The sequence below is a fragment of the Argiope bruennichi genome, chromosome 10 (genome assembly GCF_947563725.1).
Source record: "Argiope bruennichi chromosome 10, qqArgBrue1.1, whole genome shotgun sequence".
In the NCBI taxonomy this organism is placed as follows: Eukaryota; Metazoa; Arthropoda; class Arachnida; order Araneae; family Araneidae; genus Argiope; species Argiope bruennichi.
Window position 1 is genome coordinate 87,113,564 of NC_079160.1, and position 25,585 is coordinate 87,139,148.

Here is a 25,585-nt window from a genome sequence, read left to right on the forward strand (position 1 = left end):
CGATAGTTTTATAAGGACTCGATTTCTAGCGACTGTTCTAAAAGTTTCATTTACTTTTCATGGAAACTATAAAAATTTGAGAGACAAGAGTGAAGAGTGGATTAGTAGCAAAAGTAACAGAGGATTCAAGAAACGTGAGTAGTAGAGCGAAAGCTCTCTCTTACAAAGTTTTTCTGAGCGTTTTCTGCTGTTACATGGTTTATTATTTATTTGCATCTCGCGTGCTACTGTTTACTGCAAATGTTCGTGTGTACGCTTCGGTCGTGTTTTGCTACTGTGTGCTTGAAGTTTCGTATAGGATAAAGCAACGTTATTTGATATTAAGCCCGTTGAACACTTTTTTTTTAACCCACGTACACATTTTGGATTTTCCATAACAATACAGGGTGTTTATAAAGTCCTGGGCCCATTTTGCTGTTTAATAACTCATAAAATAATAAAGATAGATTTAAATTAATAACATAAATGGTTAAATAGACTCAAAAAGTTTCATGACCCTTGTCAATGAACTTCCACGTGTGCCCACTTCGTCGCATGGAGAATATCAAGTCGATAGTCAATTTCACGCCAGGTAGCGACAAGCATGTCGGCATCCACAGAGCCATTTGCGCACATTATGGCGATTAACAATGCCAGAAACATGAAAGGATGCTTCATCGGAGAACATTATGCTCTTCAGAAAAATCAGCAGCATCTTCTATCCTTCTTAGCATATCTGTTGCGAAGGCCATCCTCCTAGGCCTATCGTTCGGTTCCAAAACTTGAACAATTTGAACTTTGTATGCATGCAGTCTTAATTTTTTCTTAATAACCTTGTACACCGTCGAAATTGGCATATCCAATTCTGTTGCCGCGGATCTCACAGATATTCTAGGATTGTGTAAAAATGTCTCTCTGACACGCTCAACATCAAAATCACTTGTGCAAGGACGTCTGGAACGTTTCTTATCTTCGATACTTCCAATTTCTAGAAAATTCTTTTTCCACCGCAAGATGCTGTTTTTAAATGGAGGATCTTTTTGGTAAATTCTTCTGAAATTTCTCTGTGCTTGCACTATCGATTTCATTTCTATGAACCACCATAAAATCTGTGCTTTCTCTTGTGGTGTATGCATTCTCCTTAATATCCGCTCGAATAAAACATCACATACAAAAGTACTACATAGAACAAACACATCAAAAGTAAACATAACATTGCAATAGTTGCCAAAAACAAAAGAGAGAAAAATGCAATTAATAAGAAGACAATATTTAGAAAAGTACAGATATTTAGACTGGAAAATGAAATTATCTGAAATTAACCACACGCGCAGACGATATTTACAAAAGTAAAAATATTCAAACCTGAAAAGGAAAATATATGAGTTATTCCATCAATAAATGCCATAAGTTTGTTTATATCTTTATTATTTTATGAGTTATTAAACATCAAAATGGGTCCGGGTCTTTATAAACACCCTGTATATTTAGTTAGATAATAATTATACTTAAGCTTGGCATATCCTTTTCGAAACAGTAACTCCACAATAGTTTAAGTGCATTTGATTCTCGATTTCATATTACAAATGGACCATACTAAAATATACAAAGGATGATTGATTGAATCAGGTTATAAATCTGATATCCTTGGATTCCAAAACCAAAGACATCCACAATAAGTCATCGAAGATCTAATTATAAACTAGAAATGTATGAGAAGTAATATGATTTATTCTTTAACTGACAAATTATTTTAATTTAATCGCTTTAGAAGCAGAAATGCTGCCGCTTAAAAAGAATGAAATTAATTTCTTTCTATTCAATCATACATGAAAATGTGCATATTATTATGAAGAAATTGCTTTTAAAATAAATATGAAAAACGAAAAAAGTCCATTTAAACAAAGATATTGAAAACTTGCAGAGACAAAAAAAAATTTGATCATATGTAGACAGGAAAAAGAAACTCAATTTTCATAGAAACATAAAGCTTTATTCAGTCAGCAATGAAATCTTTTTTTCAGTCATAATGCTGGATATGACAGGAGACTTATTTATTATCACAAGTGAAAATAAGTGATGGTAAAGATAGGAATTTCTGAATTTCAAATCAATCTCATATGCCAACTTTTGGAGCATTTTTAAACCTGGCTTGAAATTATTTATAAATTCATACACTCCGAGTACATTAAATTTTGTCCCTGATTCTTAATATTGGCTCTGGATTATCTCCATGCGGTTAGGTGCAGTCTCTGCATTCATGGTAAAAATCATAGAAAATGGAAAATCTTATCTGCCGCCGTTTAAAAATATTTCAAAATTATTTCGAATTCTTTCCTAAAGCTTAATTCTTTTGTATGCAATTTCGATTAAATTCTTTTTTTTCTTTCTGAACTTGATATTTTCATGTCAGAAAGTGTCTAAATTTCCGATTTTTATTGCAATATGTGTATGTGTGTGTCAATGTGCATGCGTGTCTGTGTGTAGAAAGTGTTCGAGAAAAATAAAGAGGAAAAAAATTATCTTTACTTTATAGTTGCATTATTTTTTTCATGATTAATTAAAATGCTCATACATTTATAGCTTTTAAACGGTTAATTTACTAGTATCGTAGTTTCAACTATCTTCCGGATTTCCATCGACATAGTCATCACATCGATGTGAAAGACAGAAAATGGAATCGTAAGAAAGTATTCAATGGTTATATGACGGTTAACGAAATGAAAAGTAGACACTTGCGGCTGTGATATAGAGATATAAAGGGCGGTAGGAGGTGTACTTATGGCGTTCAAAAGTGAAAGCTGTTCGTGGTAGAGGAAATTGATCGAATGTAAAGTCGTGCTATACTTGGATGCGTCCAGATCGTAACACCGTACGGTAGTATGGTTTCTGATTCTTCTTTGCCAGGGAACCCCTCTTGATAGATTCCCTCTCCCAAGGGAACACTAACGATTCCACTCAGTACTACAGTACTCTCACGAAACCACGGAAAGCAATCAAAAGTAAATGACCAGGCCTTCTCACACAACCAGTGATCCTTCTCCATAACAATGCGCACCCACACGTCTCCTGTAAAACGCAGACGACCTTAAAAAAAATCCGTTGGCAAGAGTTGGAACACCCGTTGCACTGTCCGGATTTGTCTCCCTGCGACTTCCACTTCTTTAGGTCACTTAAGAGAGTATTGCAGGGGACACGTTTCAATTCAGACGTTGAAGTGAAGCTATGCAGGACTTCCTCAAGAATCAACTACCATCTTTCTACAACAAAGACATAGACCTGCCACCAAAACAATAGGACTTGTGTTACAACGCTCATTGAAATTCCTTTTAGTTGCCAATAAAGGTATTCTTTTCATTCATCGAATTCCATCGAAAGATAGCCGAGTCAGTTTGTTATAGACTTATATTTTACAAGCGTTACGGCAGCTTAGAATTGGGCATTTAAATTTAGAGACCAGAAAAAGTTTGGAAGAAAAGAAAATCAAAATCTTAGGCTGCTCAGAAGTTTTTAAATAAGATTATAGTAGGTTAGATAATAACTAATTTTAAAAATGCCTATATTTCAAATTTGTTACATATTTTTCACTGTTTTTGTTAGAGTAATGATGCATGTATGTAGCATAATCAACAATTAGTCTTTGCCGAATTTTATAGTTCGTTACAAATAAATAGGAATTTTAAAAATTCCAATTGTTTTAATCTTGTTGAACCGCAAAGTTATTAGTTGAGGTCTTAGATTTTGACGTTTTTAGCTTCAGAGATTATTAATTGAATAAATCAAAAAACATGAGAAAACGAAAAGCTGTATCAATAAGGAAAAAAAAATTACATCTAGAGATTAAAACAATATAAAACCCTTTTAAAGAAGATATGTTATAAATTTTTTGTTATTAAACAAAATGAATGATGCTTATATAGTACTACCTGAACCACAACGAAAATAAACAAAATAGAAATTTATTAAATCTATCAATAATTATTGCTGTTCCAAATACTGTACGTGTCTTTAAAGAATTATTCGGAGGAAGAAAATGAATATTCAAACCTCGTCTTAAAGGAGCAACCGTAAGCAAAAAAGCCAAATCCTTGAAACCTTTTATTGCCATTCGCAGGAAATTGCAGCTGCTGCAGCATCCACACACGTGACCTGAACTAGCACGTACCCTGTGTTGTCTTAACTCTCCTCGGAATGCTTTATTTGCAGGGGGAGGGGGAGGAAAGGAAAAGAGGGCACTTTATCTGTATTTCTGAGAGATGAAGCAGATGTTTTTAATAATTGTCCTCACGTAAGGCAAGCTTAGCTTTAATGCTTAATGCCATTTTTTAGTTTTGAGAAAAATGGCATCGTGGTTTTGTTATGGAAGTGGCTTGTCATTTAGTAATTTTGGACAAGTTTATTGCTGCTGTCTTGAAGATCATTTAGTGTTATGTGTCATTTTGTGCATGCATTCATGAAAAAAATTTCTATTTCGGCACTCAGGTCTAACATTTAACTTGAGTAACTGATTATGTATTTTGTATTATAAGATATTAACACTTACTTATTATGATGTTGTGGTAGTAGATATTATTCTAATTTTTTTAAGGGAGGCTTTGGTATTCTGTTTCGTAATCGAAGAATTATTGAAATATAAATGATAATCATCCCCTAAGTTATCTGACTGTCAGGATTAGTTTCCCTTCCTAACAATAGATGGCTGAGCATTCATGTTATTTTGAAAGTTATGCAGCAAAGATTTCTTGTTTGCTTGGCAGTCAAGAAAAGTAGACGTTCACGTGGAGTGTGAGCTATCGGTAGCTCGAGAGGAAAAACAGAGCAAATTTATTTTTACGATCACACGGAAACCCAGTTGAGTTTCTTGTGAAATTAGTAGTTAATGAATAAAAATGTTATTGTCTTTAAAAAATATTCGTAACCGTGATATGGAATTGCTTATTAGAAATTGAATGAAAATAAGGAGTGACTCGATGTGAATAAATGGATGACTAGTCAAGAAAGCTGTTTCCTGATTTTTCGGCATGGAATTTTATTATTTGCAAACAGGAGCACAGGGTATGTGCTCACAAATAGTGCAAAAATACTTCGCGAGGAGAATGTCCCCTATATTTGATACTGTACTTGAAAGAATTTTTTATTATATAAGAGTTAATGTCAGTAAAATTAAATTACTAAAACAAATTTTAAAGAATCTCGAAATCGCTGTCAAAATATAAAAATAGCATAGAAAACTACGTATAAATTACAAGAGTGAAACGTCACAGGGTTGCTATAGTAACATTTTACACCATTGCCATCATACAACTTAAAGGGAGACCTCTTAATGAAATAAATTTTATTTTTATATTTTCGAATTCTAAAGGAAGGGAATAAGTAAATTCAAGTACATGATACCAGAAATAGATTCTCTTTGCCCTTTCTTGCTTTACATATCATAGACATAATCGAATTTTGCGAATGCAATTAGAGAAACTATATCGCTGACAATAATAAACTTAATCAAATTTTATAACAAAGTATAAAAGGAAATATATAAATTGTTAAATCTACTAAGAGATACGAACTTGTTAATGAAATAAATTTAATAAAATACATTCTTTTTAGCCCTTTTATCTGAATAAAAGGAATTCAAACAAAAGTAACTATAAAGAATTCTTTATTAACTTTACGATATAAATGTTTACAGAGAGAAAGCTGAAAATTTTCTTCGGGCATTCCATTAGCATAACATTATGAAGAACGTGAAAAACAATTTAAAAATGTTGCAGCTCGAATATTCAATCCTTCTTTATACTTTAGCTTTAAAAGTGACCGTTGAAATATTTTTTAAAGATACTTTTGTTTCTTTACTCAAAAAAAAAAATGTTTTATGAAGTATTAAGAATTTTTTGATACTTTCTTTTATAAAATCAAGTATCTGGAGGCATCCTTTGTTTTCATTAATATGTCAGTCTTGTCTATTTTATCCTGAATAAACTTTAAAAAAAGCAATTAATGCGGTTAACTTCAAACAATGACAGGAAACTGACTGTTTCAATTTGGGGACAGATGGTAAGAAAATAGAACAATAGTAACTTCAACACTTTGAAGTATTAGTCATGTTCAGAGCAGATGTTTTACAATATGACTAAACATTCTTTTTTGAGGCGAACTGTCGCCTAGCTATTTTTATTTCCATTTTTTGCATTATTTGAAAGACTATTGTTTGCTTTCCACAATGGAAACCTATTTTATTTCTTTTCAGTAAGAATTTACTGTTTCAAGAAAACTGTAAAATGGTTGCTTTTCTTGCAAAGTTAACATGCTGTCACCAAGTAATGTGCATAAAGAAGGAAAAAGAAATAAAATTGTCCTAAAATTTTTGTCATCGTGGTGTATTATTGCCTTAAAAAAGAAGGAAAGAACATTATCCTTTTTTTTCCGCACATTTACAGAAATTCAAAAAATAATAATGATTTTAATCAAGTTTTTCATTTAAAACATGTAATTTTAAGTATAATAAACCTAATCACTTTTATGTGGAATTTTACGTTTTCGTATACGGAGGATAGTACAGTAATCGTCAAAAAAAGTCAAACTCGAGATTTTGACGAATTTCCACGTTTAGATCTCCCTTAGTTCGAAAAACACATGTTTGAAAAATCTCTGTCTGCTTGTCTGTGACAAAAATAACTGAAAAATGCTTTGAACTAGATGGTTGAAACTTAACATACGGTCTTTATAACAAATTTGCATTGCACAAATTTGACTAAAATTTTTTTAAAGGAAGTTCGTTTATCCGACTATTCGAATATAAGTTAAGACGATAACTACAAAACGAAGAAGGCTAAATAGATAAGAGTTGGTATAGAAATTTAACATCTATAGTGCAGACACCAGTTAAATTTTGATTCAGAACCAACAGAGTTGATTATTTGTTTAACTGTGGAATTAGAAACATGTAAATGCAATATTTCAAAAACACGATAACTTAAATCTATGAAATCTAGTCGGATTTGGTGACTACAAGTACAGTTTTGTGCCAAATTTGTTTTATTTGGTTGAGAAAAGAGTGTCTAAAACACAAATTCGGTTTTTGGATACTATTAACGCATGTCGGAATTAATCCCCCCCCAAAAAAGTCGCCACGAATCACACGATAGATTCAGTAAAGATAGCAAATTCACGCCAAAAGTTAATACTTCTCAACTATTTTCCGCCAATGTCCTAAAGGCGTTCTCTGGCATGACAAGTGTATTCGAGAGTAAGCGAGAAAATCGTGGGGAGTCCCCTCACGCAAGTTATTTTACAAACGGCAAATTTTGACAATTACATGAATTTGAATTAGGCAAATAAAAAGGGGATTGAGCAGTATAACCGCATAAAACTGTGGTAGAAGTGTGCAATTTATAATATAATTTAGTTATACTATTCTGCCGTTCCCAAGCAACATAAAAGGTATTTTGCGACATACCTCTTAATATTGAACTGCGATGATATAAGGAAAGCATCTTTTGAAACACTCCTTTCACCACAGAATCCTGTTCCACCAGTTGAAAGGTGCTTGAGCTTTAATAGCACGTTTAACAAGATTGAAGTTCAGTTGAATTGTACTTAGACATGAAAAAACACATCATAATTTTATTTCTTTAAGATATTAGATTAGGCATTCAAATTAGAGAATCGGGCATCTTCCAGATATCTTATGGATTAGAGGAAAGGGGGACAGAAAATTAAAATTTCGGGTTTTCACATTTTTTTAAAAAAAATTCTTGTTATAAAATGATAAATAGGAATCTTAAATTCGTTAAAATGGCGTATAAAGTAAGCCATAAAACATTAAAATAGCTGAATGAGGTGAAAGGAAAAATTTTGAAATGTGAATTTACAGTTAAGCTTATATTACAGATTTGACTGAAGCTTAACTGGCTAAATTTACAGTTAAGCTGATATTACAGATTTGAATATAATATATTGAAATAAATGAACAAGTTTCTGCACTATATTTCATTGTTGCAATGTGTTTCAATGTTTCATCTAATTTTTAAGTTCGGTTAAATCTGTTGATTTTTGTTTTGATATTTCATATGAGGAATCCAAGTTGAAATAACATCTCTACATAAGTCAACATGAGTATTAAAACGGATTATCCGAGCATTTTACAGCACTATGATGTCATTCGACTCGATTCCATTAAGTGTTTTTGTTCAGAATAATCAAAAAGGCATTTGGGATATTAAAATGATTTTCATGTCTGCCAGAAATAAAATTTTAAAAATAATTTGTCCAGGTGATCATGAACATCAAATTACACATAAGGATTTAATTATACAGTCAATATTCCATGTGAACCATATGGCAAAGGCGACTGTTAGACGTACGTGGGCCGAACTCCACTGTTTAATTGAAATAAAAACCTTGTTTTTTCATCCTTTTTAATGATCAAACGAATCCACTAGTATTAGAAATTTAGCCTATCTTTTATTTTTTAAACCAGTCTTGAAAATATTAATGGAGTCGGTGAATTTAAACAAAATCCCAATTTTAATAGTTTTATAAAATAGCAAAGTTCTATACAAAATCGCAAATAAAAACTTAGAACATTTAACCATATTATGCAGTTACAAAGTAAAAATAAAAGTGTCCAGTTAAAATCAAAGCCGATTTTTCCTTTGAAAAATTACCGCTCCGGTAAGTTCAGCAATTTCTTTGTTTGCTGGAGCAAAAAGTTAATAACTTTTTCCTTTTACGAAACAATGCTCACTGATGAATCTATTCTTTAGTCTTAAGGGAGGAAGGTTCATCTTGATAATGATATAACTGTCCAGTTAGTTGTCATTTGTTCCGAAAAAGCCTCATTTTTCTTACTTCGCAAGTAATGCTTTCATTTTTTTTCGCGTTTTTTCCCTCACTTTTTTTTTCACACTACGAAGGATGTGCTCTAATTTGGTTCTTTTTTAATGTGCTCTAGGACAGTCTTCTCATTTTATTGACAAAAACTAATGGACTTGTAGATTTGAGAGTACATTTAAAGTATAGGTGAAACTCGAAGCCTTCAATTAGTTTCCACAATTTATTTTTCTTTATTTCTACAGTACAACAAACTTCATACAAAGGAAAAGCAATTGCTAAAATACACAATTTAAGAAAGAACTAACACATGCTATAACAGAACTATATGAATGTAACAAGAAAAAATAAATTACTATCCATTGTTTCATGGTACTATATGAAGTATTGTGTATGAATTCCAAATATGAAGCGTATAACTTGCAGTTTTTCTACAACAACTTAGCATTCCACTTAATATTGTCTGTACAGTTGAGTATTAGTATGAGTGCAATATCTAGTTGGTGGTGGCTTAGTGGTAAGCTTTCATATTTTGTGCGGAGGATTTCTTAGTGCTCAGAGATACTCTTTAAAATGGTTGTCGTGCTTGAAATGTCCAAATGGCACGGCATTTGGACATTTGAATCATTAAAATTTGAAGATTAGTATGACTGTTGTCTTTTAATCTAATTGGATATAGAATAATTCACGACACAGTAATAGTTCAAGACTATTTTCAACAGTTTTAGGATTCCAATTTGGATTTTTCAGGCGGATAAAATATTCCGATTACCACAATCTGTTGTGGAAAAGAAATGGATAACACGCGTAAGCTGCAGGAAAACTGCAAAAGACGGGTTACAAATTATTAATTACAATAATTAAAAAAAAGGGAAACCCAGCAGGAATGGAATAAGGTTATCAGAAAATACAGTGAAAATCAATTATTGTTCCGGAAAATGGAAAAAAAGGAAAAAAAGAAAATTTGAAGAATTTGGATTGATTGGTTTTCAAAGAATTTTTCGATGCGTAAAGAGTAAAGCAGCAATCTGAAAAAAATGTCGTGCTTTGTATTACATTATCCAACAGATGTTAGGAAAATTTATCTTCCCTCACTATTAATGCACGCATGAGAGTATTCTTGTTTATGGGAGATATTTTCAATCAGCAAATCAAAGTATTCCATATATATTCAACGAGTTTCGATCTGGATAACATGTTGGCCATATAAAATATTAGGAAATATCACAATCTGGAGAAGATATTGGAAAACTTGCATGCCGCAAACCCATCATCTATATGATGATTAGGTGGCCACTTTAGACTACAACTATTACTCTATCGTCAGGAAGAAAAGCATTGCCTCATTTAATACAAACCACCCTTTGGAGAATATCTAGACTGCCTAGAGTATCGCTTAACCTCTATAAAATTTCCGAATTTCATTCAATAATTTAAAGTTTACGATTCCTATTTAGAAGTGTTTTCAAATATAAATTTCAAAGACATGAATGCCCATTTTAATACATTTACACTCATGAGGATTATAGTTGAATTGAATCAACTTCTACGCCATCACAGTGCGACTAGAAACGGAACTTCCCTGATAATCCAATTACAGTTTATCTATTGAAGCACTTTCTATCACTTATTTCTCATCAAAGACGGTCAAACAAGGAACAAAATCTTCAACTTTCAACACTTGAAGATTTTTTTTTAATTTTATGTGTAAACTATGAAGGTATGAATTTCATCGCATAGAAAATCATGCTGAAAAATATAAAATTTGGAAGAAAATATTGTGAACATTTGGGGAAGAAAGAATTTACTATATACTGCCGTCATTGAAAAGAATTTTATACTGTGCAAAAATAGTTTCTGTATAGTTGTAGTTCTGAAATTAAAGCAGTAAAACACCAAAAAAAATTTTTTAACTTTTAACTAAAAATTTAATTATACTACTAAATTCTTGGAGTAATTCCAGTTTTGCACCTTTTCCATTTTGCCTAATTAGAAGGATTATTTGACTTATGTTTAAAATACTCTTAATGTTATTTTGCGAGTACAATTAGATTAACTAAAGAAGCCCCCTTCCATACGAAGTTGTTTATATTGAAATTTCAAGACAATTGAAAATGTTTGAACAAATAACAGAAGTGTGTTAAATTTAAATATAAGTAGATCCATTGCAAATGACATTTACTTATGAATTTCTTCTTTACAATATAAAATCATGATTTAAAATATTCACAGCGTTAAAGTAATATTTACAAATGGGAATGAAATTTAAAACGTAAGAAAATATTAACGGTAAATATGTTTTATATAAGAATGAAAAAATTGCACACTTAATTATATAACAATTAAGGTATATATAACGGCAATATATAACAATATATAAAAATTTGGGATATATAATAATAATTATATAATATATAACAATAATATGATAATATATAACGGTTATATATAACAATATAATATATGGTAATATATAACAATTATATGGAAATAAATAACAATTTGGGAAAGAAGGAAATTTATACCAATAACATATTTATAAAAATTGGTAGGAAATTCATGATTATGAGAATGAGTTAACAATCGATTCTTAGTAAATTTTTTCTCATGTTTTCATTAAAAAAATATTTTTAACAAATTTTTATCCAGGAATATGCAAAAAATAGTTTTATCCCGACAAAAAATTTGCTAAATGAACATAACTTAGAAAAACGTCTTTAAAGTACCAAGTTTTATTTACGCATTTTGACACTGAAAACTTTAATTAGCTGTAATTTTATATAAATCAATAAGAAATCATTTAAGATATAGATTTATCAAATTGTTTGCTGTTTTCAAAAACAATACATTAGGTTATGTATTAATTTAATTTAATGATTATATAAGAATATCATAATGATGAACATAAACAGTATTCATATAATTACAAATCTTAGAACCCAAGATATATTTTAAGACATCTTAACATTATTTAAGACATACTTCTAATGTTTCTGAAACAGTAATATATAGTGGATAAAATACAATATATACAAAAGAAACATACTATTTGCTCAAAAGTAAGCCATTCATTTTTAATTCTATATTTTTTCCAATCCATTTTTAAGTTTTTATTAAAAAATTTTGAAATTTCATGATAAAGGAAAATCTATTGTTTAAAAAATTAATATATTCTCTATTATTTAATTTACTCTTATGCATAATATGGAATTTTGTAATCAGTTTCCATATATGCGCCACCAAATTTCGCCCTAAATAAAAAAATCTATCGATAGCTATTAATCAGCAATTAACTTATGGAAATACAAGATCAATGATATTCAGGTTTATCAAGGATACATAAGTGTCCAAAATTTTAAACCTAAGGTGTCAGAAAGTAAATATAACTCCAATTATCATATTACATCTTTACGAACATAAAAGAGCCAAATCAATTTTTAAAAAATACTATATAAGTCTGTTTAGTAATTAATAAGTACATTTTTAATTATTGGCAAACAAATGAAATAAGCATCAAACATTATGCAACGCAGGATTAATAACAAATGGCAAAAGACCTAGAGAGAATTATATATTTATTGCATTCATTTAATGTTTATTCGAATAAGAAATACTACTTTAAAACCGATAGTTTTTTTGATTATAAATATTTAAATTTGATTTTTTTACATAACAGAATGAATGTTTTGCATTATATCTTGAAATGCATTGCACCATGGAGGTCAAATATTTTCTTCTATTTTTATTACATCTAATTGATTGGTTAGTTTCAAAACCAAACAATCATCCTCTAACGAGGTTGCCAAGGCAGCGGGAGTATTAGGAAAGAATTTATTGCCAAGGAAGGAGGAGCAAGGAATTTAAAAAAATCAACTAACAGGAAAAATGCAGGAAAATCTGAAAAATTCAATTTTAACCGAGAAATTACAGGGAATTTTAAGTTCCTTAAATCTTTTTTTTCATCTAAATAATGCTGATCTCTGACCATTGCAAGAATAAAGGATCATAGCCATATCGGTTGAAACGGAACAGCTGTGTAATCGCGGAAACTCACTTCTTTTCTACTTATTCTCTTTTTTTATATAGATCAGTATAATTTCGATTTCAGCGTCAGTTTTCTTTTCATGATATTCCCGGATTGCAGCTAATGAGGATGAGCAAATGGAATAAGTTTCTACGGTGGGAATAGCAACATTCAAAATCCGGAAGCATCGCGGTGGTGTTTAGTCATTCACACGGGAGTTTATTGAATTGTTTATTATTTGAGAAACTGAGATAAGAGAATTATTTAAAGAGATGAACTGCTCAAAATCCGTATTTATTACAAATTAGAAGGATAAAAATAAGAATCTTTGAGTGGTATATAAGAATCTAAGAATGGATTAGAGAAGTTCCAAAAACTCCGTTTGCTGTGAACTGCTTTTCATATAAGAAGGTAAAAAACTTAATTAATTTTGAGAAATAAGCATTTATTAGTCATTCCAAAAGAGGAAAACATTCAATATTCCGTGTCAGTTCAAAAAAGCCAGTTGATATTGGGCCTTGCGTCTAAAAGGAATACAGGAGAAGATGATATGCCAAGTCTAGAATAGAAACATCAAATGTCCGAATGTAGCGATATTATTTATGTCCGAAAATAATCCGCTTCCGTTTTTTTTTTGTTTTTTTTTGCTTTGTTTTGTTTAAGAACATATATTTAAAGCTGAACTTTTATGGTCATTAAAACTTGTTGCATCACATTCACCCTTTAATGCATTTAAATATATATACTACACAAAATATACCTTAGGTCGTATAAAAATGTACAATATTTTTACGGACTAGCTCCCTTTTTTTCATCAATCTCAAGAAATTTAATATGCTTTGGCGAAAAATTTTTTAACATGCATTGAGGAAACTTTGAACCGTATTTCACAAAAATATCAAAGGGATATTATTGTAAGATATCAGCGTGAATCAACTAGTCTCTTCAGAAGGTATTGGAATTTAATATTTTTATGGCATACCACTGCTCAATAATTAAGAATTTTAAAGAAGTTGCATCAAACTTGAACATAGTTATTTTTACAAATTAGTATAGATGGACTAAAGGTAAATTTTAAAAATATATCCTAGAAGAACTACCGTGCGAAATTAAAAAATTTTAGATTCTAGTTAGTTGTGGACTACGCATAATCCATTGAGTATTTTAATACTGACATACCTCTACTGAATGGAAAGCAGATGTTGTTTTAAGAGCAATGTATATAATGTTTAAGGATAGTTCAGCGAGATGTGCTGATTTTTTGGAAGTTACTGGTTCTCCGAATTTTCATTGAAGTTTCATTATTTCCACTTTATATAAGATATCAATGTTTATGAAAGTGCTCCAAATGTTTTTGAAAATTAATGAAATAAGTAGATTTCAGTAAAAGAAAACTTTCTGGATCTGCGACGAGGGATTAAAATTCTTGTCAGAATAAATTTTAAAATTTACTTCTCTTCTATTGGAAACTACAAATCATAAAGCTAAAGGAATACTTATAAAACTTATAAAGTAAATATTTCCCGAGTCAAAACAATGATTAAAAGGAAGATGCATAATTTTTATAGCGCGTTAATGCTGTTACATTTAAAACACAAATGAACTTAACCAAATTAGGAAATAATATATAGCTTAAATTTAAAAAAAAATGAAGAACCTGACCTGAAGACTGACAAACGTTATCTCCAGGTAGGGAATCAAAACAGGTAGGTTTTTCTAAGGAGTCTGAATTTTGTCCCAGTATTGACCTCTTGTGACCCAAAAATCACAAGAAATTAAGTTTTTTTTTGAAGACAAGAATTAATATCAATAAAGAAACGACATTAAAATTAGTTATATACAAAATATTTCAAAATTCAAATCCATGCAAAACCACAATAAAATTAAATCATTTTCTCTTATATTACTAATATTTTTCTTCAGCTATTTCTTTAAAAAAAATTCAGGTATCTTCCAATGGTGCGCTTCTTATATGAAAATTTATCAATTTTGTTAAACAGTTAATGAAAAACATTATCAAAAGAAGCATAGTCGAAAAATTCTGAAACAGACGCTTATTTTTGACAGAGTTTCATGATCTTAAAACCTAAAACTGAGAAAAAAGTCGATATTGGAATAATAACCACAATTTACTTGATTAGTAATAGAGCAACTGAAACTTTGAAAAAGAGGTTTTATTAGCAGAATTTTATATTTGTTAAAAATACTATAAAATATTTGAACGCATGTCCAAACATTTTACTGTTTTGAAAACTGCATCTTGTTTAAATCCACTTTTAATAAAGAATCTTGTTTTTCATAAAAAACTATAGAGTATTATTATTATTATTACACTATTACTAGCACACGAGTTCTGTTAGCGCTTTTCCTCATATATTGCATATATATATAGTGAAAATGCAAGGAAAACACAGGGATTTTTTTCCTACATTTGAATGGCAACTCTGGTCTGAGTGGGCACCTTCAGAAGATGACCCTTGTCTCTTTTGCATTACTCTGAGTAAAATCACAAGAATTTATAAAAGTCATTAAACAATGGTACTAAAATCTTATTGAGGATTGAACTCATTTAAATTTTAGTTGAACTATTTGTCTGTAATCAATAGTAAAATTTGAAAATGTTCAAATGGATGTAATAAGTGCTTGACATTTACAGATAGTAAAAAAATATTTAAAGAAATTACTAAAATTCAAAAGGTAACATTAAGATAACTGTAAGGCGCTAAATTGTTTAGCTTTCATATTTCTAATCAAAAATAATTATTACTATGGAGTCATGTGCATCTTGAGAAGCAAAATATTTTGAAAGATTAAATGACACGAAAATGTAATCGTAAAGTTGTGAAATGATAGCAAACGCTTAACGAAAACATTTGATATCAAACAATTCAGTTGTGAATTATCAACTGCGAAATTTGAGAATAATGGATTACTCATTCTTTAATAAGAACCATGAACACAAAATTTTCATGAATGTCCCAAGTGAACTCCACCGGCCTTAATCCAATGTTTAATTTGTTTGTTTAATTAATACCTCTCCTTGAAGCTAGATGAGGGCTGTTTCGGAATTGGCCTCTCTAGAGCCATGGGCCATGATCATAACTGAAATGAACGATCCTTCCTTCAGCGAAGTTCTTAACCGTATCAAGATAGAACATAGGAACGACAACGAACACGTACGAAGCTTGCTTTTATTACATACCATCGGTGGAATAAAGTCATAAGCCATAATCAAAAATTTCATTTTTATTCAAACATGGTTGCAGTAGAGACCTGAAAAGAAAAATGGGAGCTGAATTTTTATTCTAATCTTAACTTTAAACGAGAAATTCTTGTGTATATATATTTCGCATATCTCGGAAACGGCTTTAAAGATTAGGATCGAATTTTTTTATTTAGATAAGATTTTGCTTTTTAAGTTCATCTATTCCTGAAAATACCCCGAGATTTTATATAAAAAATAGTTATTTTTATAACCAACTATTAGAATAAGTATATTCATCTTCCACTTCGAAATATGGACAGTGCAGAATAATGGACAGAACAACATGAATGACGTGTTTGCGGGTCTTCGATTCTACTCACGTTTTTTGCTTTATTTTTTTATGTATTTATATTGAATATTTTTGATTTTTATGTTTATCTATGTAGGTGTTTTCCCTGAAAAAACCCGCGATTACACACACACACACACACACACACACACACACACACACACACACACACACACACACACACACACACACACACACACACACACACACACACACAAAATTATGATTATCTATTAGAGCCATTTTCTATCCGATTTCATGCTGAAAATATCACATAGCGCCATCCCGGATCCAATTTCACCATGGTAAAACTGTGTGTAAGTAAATATATATGTAATGATATTTTAAAACTATAATTTCAACTTAATTAATTTCCAATATTTTATCTTAATTTAGCCCATAGTAACTTCATTCTAAAATATTCTCTTATTTCGTGATCCAATTCCACTGTCTACTTAATTAATTCAAGAGAAGCTTTGTTAAATTGTTGAATCGGCTAAAATCTAACTTTCCCACACTCCGCGTGAAGAGATAAAATACCGCTGATGAGGCAAATTCTTTTTTAAAATCTCCCTGTGTTTCCCCTACCTTGTCCACCCGTGTAATGAAAATCCCCATCGAAATCTCATAATACATTAGCACTGTAAAGAAGTATTTTCCTTATCAAAATCATAGGTTATATAAGATCAGGGATAAAATGTCCAAGAGCTTTTTCCTCATTCCTTTTCTGTGTCGTTCTGTGTGCTCGTCGCTTGTACATATGCTTGCTTCTTCAAAACGAAATAAAACGACGTCACGAAATTAAAAGTATCTTCATTGTCTTCAAATTGCATCATGCTTCACAACAAATAATATAATGTTAGAAACTGTAAAATGAATACTGCAATATAAAAGATTGTTTCGGATAACATGCTAAACTAAGTGCATTCATGAATTTTTTATTTTATTTAAATGATCAGTTCATATGCATGCAAGATTGAAAAATATTCATATGCAATCAGTATGCGATTTGTATCCAAATGTTTTCCAAGAAAAAACACTATTTTATAAAAGAAAAAAATTGCCAATCAGAGCTCTGCCTTCCACATATTATTGTTAAATAATCTACGCCAATAACTTGCAAATTCATTTGAAGATAGAATGTGCTTGCTATTTCTATGTATCAAAAAATTTGAGTAGCATAGAAACGCGTCTTTAGATTTAAAAAGTTCTGGTTCACCAACAAATTTACTTCAGTTTCCGCAAATGGGAACATCCTTAGTAAAAAATTTGAGTTATTATAAGTCATTTTATTAATTGTGCAATAATTTCTGTACGATGTAGTTGATCATTGTGGAGATAATGTTTACTGCCTCGTTCAGTAACGTGGTCAGCTGTACACAAGATGAAATGTTTGAAGAAAAATTAATATCACTCATTTGTGAAAAAATATTTAAATTACATTGCTAAACAACATAAAGGTACTTTTTCTCAATAGAACCTTATTTTTTATTCTTATTAAAATTAAAAATGTCTTAATAATCTGAAATCATTGGATAAAGCAGTACCTCATCTTGCAGGATGGCAAGAATCGGGTGAAGCTCCAAACTATGGGTTAACATCGCTTTGTTATCAGATGCTTTACAAATGAGAGATTAATTTCAACTTAATACTCCAAATTGTCATTCGTAAAAGTAGAATTTCATGGCATCTCTATTCAGAATTTTAAATTGGCACTTAGCAGACATGTCTCTACAATGCAGTAATCAATACATTAATCATACTTCAAGACTTTGTTACATTTCGAAGCACCAAAAATAATTCCCAGATTATGAATTTCTCAGAATAAGACTATTAATCACTTCAACCAAATTCATTTAAAATACTGACAAATGATAATGCATTCTTGATGCTTCTAGGAAAGTTAGAAACATCCGAAACAATGAAACCGGATCGATTGTTAGAAATCAATAATGTGTTGCTAAGTTGTCAGATAAAAGAATGCTTCGGTTACGATCTTCTGGTTACGATTTTTTTTATAAACCTGAAAAATAATCTTTCTCTCATAAGGTGATTAACCAACCAGCCGGCTTTGGCGATCAGTTTGTTCGCTGGAATTTTAGGGTGTTAACATCAATATAGAATGCATTTCCCTAAAAAACTTTTCAAATGGCAATTTGATACTACTAAAACGTATGAATTCAATTAAAACAGTTTACTGCAAATTGTAACGTGTATATATTACGAAATAAAAGCAGAAGTAGAAATCCTACTAAGAACTGAATGATTGGCGAAAGCACACGTTTGAATGTTTTGATGAAGAGTTTGAATCACCCATCATAGCATTTAACAGTTTTTTTTAGTCTTAAGATAATTTTTTTAATATAATTGTTTTGGAAGATATGAGCATCAATTTCCGTAGACAAGCTTTAGCGATTACGGCTAATTTAAGAATATATGGATGCCAAAATAACATTTCTCGCCAAATAAAATAGTGACAATCTTTATTGCCACTTTGACCGCCATTTGTTATCATCTCAGGTATACACCTAGGATTGCAGACTTTTCGAGAGTTTTTTGGGTGATTGGCACGATTTTAGCATGCTGGGCGAGTAATCTTATATTAATTTAAAGTCTTATTACGATTATTTATCTGACAACATTTAGCTTATTTTTGCACTTGATTGACCTTTTTGTTTTGTCTGCTTCTTGATTTCTTTTACATCTTTCCTCTGACTGAATGTCCGCTTTGGGGATATCGCGAACTATCTCCAGAACATATCTAATAATATTTTACATATTAGGAACATTGGAATAAGTTCAGCTAAAAATGTTCAATTAATGAAGCAGTCTGAAATTTGTATGATGTTTTGTCTATATTTGATTTTTGTATTCGACATTTAGTTACAAGCTTGATTTTTGTGCCACGTCCGTCAGCTTTCAGTTGCATAGTCTCAACAAATTTATCAAAATGAAATTAAAACAATTTTTTCAATTCCAACTTCTGTGTACTTTTGTATATAAAAGTCGCGACATTTTCTTGTAGTACATAAAATATTAATATCATTTATTGAATTAAATGCATATTTTCTAAAAAAATAATGAAGTTTTCATTTCAGATTGATTTTCTCTAGATTGTTGATCCTATCGCAGTTCCAATTTTTAAAAATATTTGCATAAATCCTAACTGTCTTAGCTTTAAAACGAATTGTTTCGAGCATAGTATGCATCAAGTATGCCCTCTGAGTGAAACTATTACCCTTTCTTGTAAAAGTGGAAATTGACGAAACGCAAATTATTCTAAAAGAAAATTTCTAAAATTCCTAATATCAAAATTTTTGCAGGAATTCATTTTTACAATATAATTCCTCGGTTTCTGTTAAATCCTGCCTAAAAATAACAATGCATTGATAATAAAGTTCGAGAGATTTAAAACAATTGACCGGGATAGAGAAATGCTTCTGTAGCTTAAATCAAGAAAATAAAGTTTATTATTTTTGAATTTAAAAGAGACTAGAAACAGTCTGGAAAGATAACAGGCTGAAATTGCGATTCTAACTTGCATAGTCAAGTCAGCAATAAAAGAAATAGATGAAATTCAACTTCAATTTTGTTGTTGAAATAACGGCTGTTACAAAAACTGAAACCACATTTCGTTCTCTTAAGTGTTTATTAACAATTCATTCCTTGTTGCTGTTAAATGTAGTGGATGTATATTATGAGATTCATATATGTTCTAAGAAGTTTGTGAATTATGACATGGTGTGAGTTACGACATTTAAAAATCGAAACTCGAAATCTTGTGATAGATAAAGGGATTCTCAGACTTGAAATTGAAAGGTGCCGTTTTTAAATCTGCAAGGCTATATAAACAATATAATTTGTGAAATGCTATATTGGAAAATATTGCACCATCACCTGCATAGGACTTAAGTTTAAATTTTTATCACTACCCAATATTTCATCTTTGTAATAAAAACGGTAAGCGATTTGTAAAAAATACAAACGCTTTATTATGTGCTCAACCTTTAAAACAAACCATTTGAAACTTAAGAAATATGATTTTTCTGTTGGGCAATGGACCAGAATTGCATCTTGACAAGTTTCATGGTACCATGGTGATATCATGGCAACGAATTCCTGACAGCAAATATTTTATTCCAATAACATTCACTCACCACACTTAAGAACGATGAAGAAAGTATTAATAAAACACATTATAAAAAATAAAGCATGTTTAATTTTGTAACTGCTACAATCGAAATCGAATTTTACTGAATTTTATTCGTTTACTATGGAATGGAATTATAAATTTGGTGTTAGCTATCGAAAATGTTCGAATATTTATCGTTTAAATACAAAAAACAATATGGAATCAAAAATATTCTTCCATGATTTAAGTGCACTAATCTTTATTTGGGCTTTTTTCATGTTGCTTTTAAGTGTCTATGATTGAGTCAAAGTGAAATTTAATTCAAAATATCCAACTTTATATAAAATTATTGATTTATTAAAGTAGGAACCGGAACAAGAAAGAGAAAGAATCAAATTCTGCAAATTGCAAATATAAAAATAGTTTAGAGTTTGTCACTTTCTGAAACAATGAATAGCATCACGAGCTGAATAAAGTTTAAAATTCAAACTGAAACATAGCTAGAAAAATTCTCCTGGAAATGTGATATGATGAGTAATCGAAAGACATTGAAGATATTCTGGAAAGGAAACATCTCACAAAATGAGTAATAAGTGAAAACTTACACCTTGTTAAATCGGTAGAAGAAAATATTGGATCTCCTTTTTCAAACTGGCATCCAGCCCTGTTTTTTTCACTGATGATTTGAAAACATAGTGGAACTTGTAGTTAAACATCCAGCAATCTTGAAATGATATGCAATATGCTCAAGAGGCCACCAACGTCTCCTACATCACATTCAAAAGTTTCTTCCAATTAAATGCAAAATCTGAAAAATGTAAGAACCATACTAATCGATTTGTAGATTATTAAATATATTTCGTTTCTATCAATTTAGTAGCTTGTTTTGCATAACTGAAAGATCTTAAAAAGCAAATCATAGCAAACTTTACCACAAATATCGGTTATGGTTGTTTGGAGGCAATTTGCAGTTAGGAACATTTTAGTATAAAAGGTTATATGAAGCAATCAATGATCTATTCAAAACGTCATGATATTTTTTAATGGGAAAGATACTTTTGCTCTATTGACTAGATGGAATAATTTGGAACAATTTTACAAATAAATATTTTTTTGAACATGCTTATGACTAAAACAATGTATTTTGATGACTAAAAATTTTTCCTAGTCTGAAAAATTTTAATCGATTTAAAAGTTCATGAATATTGCGGTAAAAGATAAAAATGAAAATTTCGTCTTAAATGCCAATATATTAATAAATTGCAAAGTACACTAAAATATAGTTTAATACATTTTTAATTTTTTTTTTCAGTTTCCTAAAAAATCCTGTGATTTGTTGCTACCATTTTTTTTTTCAATTCTTACATCAGAACGAAAATTATTCCTATACAAATCTCTTAGAAGTCAATAACAAGATAAAAATTTAAAAACTGCCAGAAATTTGGAAAGTATCATCCTTGTTTATGCAACGAAACTTATTGAAACAAAACTAAAAGAAGCATTCTACCTTCCACTTTTTCGTATACTAACACAAGGTAAAAGTGTAGTTTAATGTGTCTCTTGCTGCGCCTAGGATGCCAAATCGCCAATAAAGATGGCGGACAAAATAAACAAGCACTTGTGCGAAACAATTAAGGTTACCACTTTCAGCATTAAAATTATGATCTTTGCTTATAAGTATTGGACTTTTTATTTAAATCCGAAATTTATTTAATCTGTATCTGAAATTTTTATTTGAATTTTTTTAACCTTTCGGTTTACTATCACTGCTTATCTTAATTATGAAAGAAGTTTTCAAACCGTCTGCGCGGTCTGCTGTGTAAAGAACAAAATTTAGAGTATGGGATGCCTTTTGGCATCTCAAAAAGGCATCGGGCATACAAACATCCTTTCCTAACTTCATCAACTCGTAAGAAAATATGCATATTCCACTTATCCTTCATCCATTCGGCAAGTTCAAAATACTTCCTGCGATCCCATTCACCAGACATCCATTCTTGCACAATTACCGATATGACAAATTATCAAGATAATCATCAGAGCACAAAAAGAATTACGAGAACTACAAAGAATTTCATTGCAGATTTTTTTAAAGTACAAATTCAGACGATTTTTTTAAAGTACAAATTCAGACGATTTTTTTAAAGTACAAATTCAGACGATTTTTTTAAAGTACAAATTCAGACGATTTTTTTAAAGTACAAATTCAGACGATTTTTTTAAAGTACAAATTCAGACGATTTTTTTAAAGTACAAATTCAGACGATTTTTTTAAAGTACAAATTCAGACGATTTTTTTAAAGTACAAATTCAGACGATTTTTTTAAAGTACAAATTCAGACGATTTTTTTAAAGTACAAATTCAGACGATTTTTTTAAAGTACAAATTCAGACGATTTTTTTAAAGTACAAATTCAGACGATTTTTTTAAAGTACAAATTCAGACGATTTTTTTAAAGTACAAATTCAGACGATTTTTTTAAAATAGAATTCAGACGATTTTTTTAAAATAGAATTCAGACGATTTTTTTAAAATAGAATTCAGACGATTTTTTTAAAATAGAATTCAGACGATTTTTTTAAAATAGAATTCAGACGATTTTTTTAAAATAGAATTCAGACGATTTTTTTAAAATAGAATTCAGACGATTTTTTTAAAATAGAATTCAGACGATTTTTTTAAAATAGAATTCAGACGATTTTTTTAAAATAGAATTCAGACGATTTTTTTAAAATAGAATTCAGACGATTTTTTAAAATAGAATTCAGACGATTTTTTAAAATAGAATTCAGACGATTTTTTAAAGTTCATACCGACAGTTAAAAATTGCAAAAGAATAAATATTTTCTGTTCGTATATTCACATTTAAAATAAAATTGCAATGTCTTATTAGTAGTAAAAAACTTTTAATTATAATATAGTTAAACTTTTTATTATAGTATAGTCTTAAATAAAAAATAATAAAATATCTATTAAACATTTTCATGTTTTTAACAAAATAGTTGTAGTTTATGTGCCATTCAACCATTGCAAAAAGTATAAACAAAGCATTAGGGTTGCTCGAAGATCATTTCGTTGGCTAGCCATATTGGCGACAAACTCGGGGGGCACACAAAACTACATTTCAACCTTAACACAATATGGCACATTTTAAAAATAAACATAGATTTCCGTTATTTTTTTCTATCAATTGCCTCCAAAATTTTATACATATCTACAATATTGCCGAAAGCATCTCATTCTAATTTCAAGTGGCTTATTTGAAATTTCATGGCGCACGAGCCAAACATATTAAAGCCAAATTTCATTGATTTATGACGTTGTATTATTGAATTATCAAGTTCATATAGTTGTGAACATACAGGTGGATACGTTGACTAAATGGATCCGAAAATATACAAATATTTCAAACAAATATGCATTTCTAATGATAAATATGTTTCATTGCATTCATTTTGCTATTTGCATTTGTTATGAGGAGTAAATGGAAATGGCGATCAAATAAAAGAACTCTCTACTTATGAAGTTCGTTCGAAATTGAATTCGATAAAACCCAGCAAATGATTTGTAAAGACTATGGGTGAAGCTTTATATGTGTAATTACATTTTGAATTATCTTGTTTATAGATAGATGCATTCCAAAAATGTGTTTTTCGGACTCAAAGAGGCTAGCTATTATTAAATATAGTAAGGACTGAAGAGTAGAAAATAAAGATTGTAGAAACATTTTTATTTGTGTACTATGGAGTAGGAATAATTGTGAAAATTATGAGACGATAATACAAAATTGTATCATTCGTGGCTCTAAAAATTACACTATAATGAAATTAAATTGCAGTGAATCCTAATGAATATAACTAAATATTCACCATGAACTTAAAGACACTCAAAATTAACAAAATTTCACTTTGATTAAAATATTATTCGCATGAGATAATATTTTGACTATTAAGTTCTTAAATATTAACCCCTTTGCCATGTGAATTTACTTCCTAATTAGTTTACATCCTATTTGAGAAAAAAATTACTGAATATGAATTCATACTGTTATTCTTTCTGATTCAGTTATTCCAAAGTTTCGTCAGTACATGAAACGTTTTATTTGCTTTCGTAAGCGAGTACAAACTTTTGCAGTTCCATGCTGAGAGAACAGATATTTCAACTTTCCATTAATAGAAACTTTACTTTACTTTAGCTAAATACATTGCTAAATTTCTTTTTTCAGGCAGACGCCCTTACCACTACGCTATTTTCATAAATTCAGGCAAAATTGATTCATTTACAAATTTCAGTTTTTTTAATTACAAAAATATCTATCCTCAATAACTGTCAAATATTTCACTATGAAAACATAAAAACTCTATATAAATTAGAATGAACAAGTATAATAACTTACCTGGTTATAATCCAATGACAGAGTATCATATAGTTCAATTTCATCAGCAAGAGAAATTTCAGTAACAGCAATAAATGGTAGCAAGATGGCAGAATATATTATACGTCGTCAAACACAAGGTCCCACGATACTTACTTTTAAATTATCCAATTCATGCCTTGGCCAAACCGATAAAATGTCTTGTTTGATAAATTCATCAAATGAGACGTATATACCAAAAGTGTTTATCATTATATTTGATAAACGCATAATCCGCCAACATTCTAAATTCGGAATGAATGTCTAACTACAGTCAGCGAGCTAGTTTGCCGAACAAATCGTTATCTTCTTCCAAGTATATTGAAATCCCACATTTTAAGGTCCGATTGTTGACGTTTTCCTTCATTTTTTTCAGATTTAGATTTTAATTATTAACCTAAAATATCCTGGTTGCAACGTTATTCATCTCGTCCCTTTGAAAATGTAAAACAGGGGTAATAATCTAAATTGTTCAGCATACATGGTAATTAAGGAACAAAGTCATATTAGGTAAATGGTTTCTAGCATAGAGAAAGGATACGTGAACATTCTGGAATTTTGGATGATATATAATAAAACAATTTTTTTATATAACATCCAAAAATGATTCACTTTTGATCCAATTTTATCCAAAGACCATCTACTCTGATTG

General features: G+C 30.0%; 1 long non-coding RNA gene across 1 annotated transcript; it reads right to left on the bottom strand.

Moving 5' to 3' along the window:
• Positions 1 to 15,805: 15,805 nt before the first annotated feature.
• On the bottom strand, positions 15,806 to 25,012 carry LOC129989357 (uncharacterized). Its single transcript, XR_008785760.1, has 3 exons — positions 24,916 to 25,012; positions 21,124 to 21,326; positions 15,806 to 16,105 (listed from the first exon to the last, which is right to left on the bottom strand). It is a non-coding gene; the product is annotated as an uncharacterized LOC129989357 (long non-coding RNA).
• Positions 25,013 to 25,585: the final 573 nt, after the last annotated feature.